The 6,000-nt window shown below is 37.5% G+C and overlaps 1 pseudogene; it reads left to right on the top strand.

Moving 5' to 3' along the window:
- The first annotated feature begins 612 nt into the window (after window positions 1-612).
- Window positions 613-6,000, top strand: part of LOC116960942 — a 98,581-nt pseudogene continuing 93,193 nt past the window's right edge.

Genomic DNA, 6,000 nt, shown 5'->3' with positions numbered 1-6,000 from the left:
ACCATCAGTTTACACTGTTAAGTTTTCCTTTTTCTTCTTTTGACTGGTGCTGTGGAAGCAAATACTGCCTCCCTGCCCTTGCTTTCCAGGCAGCTGTAGCTCTTAGATTTCAGAGGATGACTCCCATTAGTAATTTTTATAATTCTTCAGCTATCTAATCTTCCTGTTACACATACTAGTAGAATATGGTTCAGAGATGCAAGTCCCTACAGCACTATCACACTGTCAAGGGAACATGGTTGTGCATCACACTAACAGAGCTGAACATTGTTTAAGCCTTGTAACACTCACCGGAAAGACTAGAGTTGAGCTTTTCTTGTTTTGGGGATTTTTAATGTGTTAACCTCCAATAAACTGTTTTCACAGAAATCCAACTATCTGGGAAAGGATATAATCTTACAAAAAAGAAAAGAAAAGAAAAACAAAACAACAACAACAACAAAAAAAAACCAAAACAAAAACAAAAACAAAAAACAAAAAAAACAACAACAAACCCCACAACAGTCTATTCCACATAACTATCATAACATTTTATAACTTGCATTTGACTGTACAACACTGGAGCAGCTGACTGGCAACAGTCTAATGGCACAGAACAGAGTCAGAAAACGAATGGCTTACAGCACAGCTTTGCAACTTGCTATGAGGTACAGCACTGCCAATGGATGTAAAGGCTTGGTCCAAAGAAGTGGCGGTAAGAGAGGTAATTACATACAACTTACTTCCACTCCAGGCCAGCAGATTTCTATGGCATGTGCAGCTATGCTTCTGAGCTTAAGTCAGAAACACCTTTGTTTCAGAGGAAAAGAGCATAGTTAAATGTACATTGAAATACAGTAAAGTACCATTATTTAAGAGATACTAATTATTGTTGTAAATGGAAAAGTAGACAGAGTAATTTTTTCCTTATCTCTTTTTTAATCCTTAACACTTTAATATATCTTTTTAATTTGTCACTCCAAATGTTAAATCAATGTCACAGGCACATGGTTCTTCGTTTTCCCTGTAAGACTGCATATTGCTTTACAAGCAGACGCTATATTTTAATAAAAGATATTTTTGCACTGAATTTCAATATAATAGAAATGGACATTCTGTAGCATGCTTTCAACTGTAATAAAATAGATTCATTATAGTACGAGAATGATTCTGAGTTTGAAAATATGTTTTCTTCAGAATATTTAATAGAAAAGAACATATCATTCCTGTACATAAATTGATAGAAACAGGATGCAATCACAGTGAGAATGTGCATCCATTAATAGGACTAGAAAAGGAAGGATTGTGATGAATATGTTTGTGATTTTCATATCTCATAGATAAATTCTATCAGCCAGAAATGAAAGCCATTTTTCCCCTTAAAAAAAATGAATACAGATTTATATGAACTGTACAGTAGGTCCTTGCATTCAAGGACTTCTCTGCCTAACAATACCTAATAAAGTAATTGGAGTAATAAATACTCTGCTTGCTTACAACTAAATCTGATACAAACGAACAGTAGACAGTAAGATGTGACAAAAGTAAGTGAACTGCTATAGACACTGAATAAAGGATTTGGTTTATTTCTCACAAAAACATAGACAGAGCTTTAGGAGGGCTGACTTCTGTTCCTGATTTTTCTGCAGACAGTCTATGTATTCTTAGTCAAATGATATGGAGACATTTCTGAGCAAATGATGTGTACTTATTTAGCTGGCTCTGTGATTCTTATCTAAAAGGTGATATGGGATCATATAGCTCAAGCCTGTCAGACAACCATATGTTTTCTAAGGCAGCCTTCAGTGTGGTTACAGAGTGAAGGTGCAAAACCATTCTTACTGGATCATTTGTAAATCACTTTATTGAGAGCTAACAATTAGTTCTTGAGTTACTTTCATTTTGCACAATCTTTCTTTCTCCGAAGTAAAGTTTATGAGAGATACTATGTCCTGTCCAATCATGATATAAAAATGAAAACATGGAAGTCATTGACAACAGATTTTGTAGATGCCAAATAGTTACATGGATTCAGACAGCAACTAAATGCTTTCATAAAAGAAAAGTCCATCAAGAGCTATCAAGATTATACTCATTCTAGAATTCCCTGATTGCTTCTAAAACATGGGTTTGCATTAAGAAGAATTATTGCATGCATCTATCCTTCCTCTGCTAGGCTTTGCTAGGAGAAAGGTAGATGGATTGTGGATCCAGCCTAATATGTCAATTTTTATGATTTTAAGTACCAAATAATTCATGCATTCACAGCCTTTCCATCATGCCAAAATAATGAACTACATACATTTTTTTAATAGGGATAAGAAAGGAATCAGGTTAAGAATACAGTAACTAAGTCAGTGAAATTCTCAAACTTGTTTTTGTTTTCACTCAAAACAAGCTAAGAGTAAAGGCTGTGACTTCTTACTTCAAATTGATGTATGTTTAAAAGAAACTGTGATAAGCTAATGGTCATATCAGTTTCATCATATAGCATACAATACAATAAATGAACAAAATATCCCACAAAAAATACAGCTTTTGTATACTGTTGATTCCTTTATTATTCTGAAAGAAGATATGGAAATGGTTGTTCTGATTGCTTACCCTTCTCTGGAAATAACCATAACAGCCAACGTTTATAACATATTGTGCCAAATCCTAATTATTGTGGGTGTGGTATAAAACCTAAGATGTATACACAGAGAAATAGACTTCCCATTTTAGAAATGGGGATATAGTTTTCTGCAATTTCAAAAGGTAAATAGGTGTGGGATTTTTTATCTTTATACTAAAAATCCTCTCCCTGAGCAATTTTCCCTTTCCACAAGGTGGTTTCCCCCCTTCAATTTCAAACCTTAAACTTCTATGACTCACTTAATGTTTACACAAATATTCCACACTTAACGACCAGCCTAGCAAAGACTGAAGAAGTGGCTGTCCACAGCTTTATCCAGTACCAAAAGTTATTTCAACGAAAATGGAGTACAAAATTCATTCCCACACTTCACAACTACGTCTTGCAGAGATTGCAGCTTTTGAACAAAAGTATTATAAAGCACAGAAGGAACCCCTTGAGTTTTGATATTTGAGGAAATTGACTCTCATATAAGAGAAATTCTCATCTGAACCAAAGGATTGAAATTGCCCCTTACATTTCTCTGTAAGCTCATAACTGTTTATAACATTCAGTTTAATAATACATTGAAACCAAATACATAGAAATTTCACTGCAAGTTGCTGAATCCAGTAGCCTGACCAAGGTGAGGCTGCCACAACACCATGTCCCTAGGTCCAGCCAGCTGTCAAACTGAGCTGAGCACATATCCTTGATAGGCGTATACACACACACACATATGTACATTTCCACAATACACATATACATACATGGCTGGCCATGCAAATTAAGACAGACAGAAACATTCACATAAATACAGGTAACAGATATCTTAGTCCTGTTTCCACCTCTGGCAGCTCAGGATGAAGGTGTGTTGGCAATTTATGTACAGAGTATGGATCCCTCCAGTAGACAGCTTTAGACACTCAGTTTACCCAGTAGCTTGCCCCCGGATCCTCTGCTTTCCCAGTTGCCTCATGCACAGAGACACACACATGAAAATGATTCTGACCCCCAGACCTCACAGTCTCCTCAGTTGCTGGCTTGGATCTCCTGCATCCTCCAGTAGTCAGCTCTCAGACCACTCTGATTTCTACAGCTGCTTCAATACTTGGCTCCTAACGCTCTGTCATACTCACCAGTTATTCCAGCTGGATGTTAGCTAATGACCATATTTCAACATGCCCCACACCAGTCTCTCAAGTGACTGGCACCCAAGATACATGGTCCTTGTGATCTATAGTCCCCAATTCTGACTGCTGGCACTCAGGCCTCCATGTGCACACATGCATACTGAAAATAAAGCCCCTTAGAAAAATAGTCAGAAACAGAGTATAATGATAGCACAAGACAGTCTGAGGTGATCAGATATAGGTCATGACCAGTCAAACACATTGACCAGCAGCCTGATAAGAGGCATCTGGCCCCTTTTATCTCTTTATCTCTCTATTTTCTAATTTGTGTTCCTCCACAAACCACCCAGATCCCTCCCTTTCCCTGTCCTTGTTTCCTCCTTGAGTCATCTGATAATAGTCTTGTACAGTCCCCAAATGCTCCCCCCCTGCATGACACATTGAGTCCCCTACCTCTATAACCAGTATCCACCTTCAGCCTTTAAAGTGGCTTGGAAAGCCTCTGCTGTCAATTGATGGTGATGGGTGTCACTCGGCCGACAGGGCTGACACCCTCTTGGGATAGCCTGTGAGGGGCCAAATTGGGGAACTCATTCCCCTGCCTGCTGTTGTGCCTCTGGGCTTCCTCATATGTGTGTAGATGAGCCTTTAATCATAAAATCTAACACAATACAAATCCATCTGAAGTTGGGTTTGCCTGTTTGTTTTGCAGTCAGCTCCTGACTATACTGTACTGCAGATCTGGCTGGGCAAGGACAAAAGCACATTTGTAAGCCCTATGGGCTCATATTTCAGTCAGCTGTTGCTTTTGGGTAACCTCTATTCAGATAGGAACTAGAAGTTAAATTTATCAGTTTAGTTATCCAAGACATCTCCCTTGCACCTAAACTTTGTAATTCTTGTTCCTAAATTAGATGGGGACCTTCACTATGTGGAAGGAATTCAGATCCTTTGAGAAGCTCAGGAGAAAGACCACCTCTGCCCAATTAAATTGCTTAATCTCCTTTCTGCAGGCATAACTTTTAGATGAAAGTGAGGGAAGAATTGAGGATACAGTCACCTAGGGCACATCACCACTGAGTCTCTGCCTCTTCTCACATAAAAGCAGTTGTAGAGAAATGGAAACAATTTATAGCATCTTAAGGCAGTTATCTAAACCAGGCCAGACTAATTACAGACTGAAATGGCCAGGTATCTCTCCACTGATAAAGGCAATCCAGGGTGATAAACTCAGATGTAAACACTGTAGGCATCAACATTCAATCTGTTCAATCTCACCTTAAACTCATTAGTTAGATGTGTAATGTAAGAGAACTGGCTGCTGCTATAAAAACCTTTAAAGTCACCTACCTCAGCATGTGTAATATAAATCACTTAACATTAGAACTGATGAACTAGAAACTTAAATTTAAGTACTGGTGAAGTGCCTAAGTAAGGTGAAATGTATCTCTTTCAATACTTTTTTGTATGAAATTCAAGGTCCAGTAAGTTCAGCAGGTGTTTAACTTAACCATGTTTGCATTAGCTTTAGAACAGCATGAGTTTAAGCCAGGAAACTCAAATCCAGAATTTTCAATGGGGAAAAGTTTGAGTTTTTTTTAAGTTTCCTTTTTTTTTTTTTTTTTTTTTTTTTTCCCCACAGTTTTTAGAGGATTTATTAATTAGAATCTATGAAGACAAGATCAGAATAAAACAAAATAAACCATCATCTTATTACAAGGAAAGAAATCAGAACTGTTTTTCCTCAGGAATAACATTCCTAATCATGAGGCTACTAGTTCATGGCCTGTTTCTTTCACATGATGAGAGAAGCCTGACCTGATAAAGGCAAAACTTGGAGAATCTAGGCTAAAAGCAATGTATGACTTAAGCAGGGGTAGAAATTTGGATTTGTTCTTCTAAACTCCTGCTCAGTATTACTTCAGATATCTCCTTTATTTGATATGGTCATTTAGATGCAGCTTACTTAAAGACAGGTTTTATTGGTGTTAGATTAGCAGTGGATCTCATACTTTTTTTTTTTTTTTTCCCTGAAAACACAAACAACTTTTTTTTTTCTTTTTTATCTGTCCTTTGTATGCCTTACATATTTTGCTCAGTACTACAGTTCTTGTCACAGTTCCTGTAAGACTGATTTGGCAGCTGCCAAGATGCAGTCAGAGGTGAACGCCATGATAGGGAAGTAGTTAAGCACAGGTGACAGGCTGCATGGCAGCAACAGCATGACATTTTATCTGGAGATACAGAAAATGCAGGCGGTAGCATGTTGCATTT

Source organism: Tyto alba, unplaced genomic scaffold (assembly GCF_018691265.1).
Source record: "Tyto alba isolate M040663 unplaced genomic scaffold, T.alba_DEE_v4.0 Super-Scaffold_40, whole genome shotgun sequence".
In the NCBI taxonomy this organism is placed as follows: Eukaryota; Metazoa; Chordata; class Aves; order Strigiformes; family Tytonidae; genus Tyto; species Tyto alba.
Note: the sequence above shows the minus strand (reverse complement) of the source record. Positions and strands in the feature narration are given on the sequence as shown.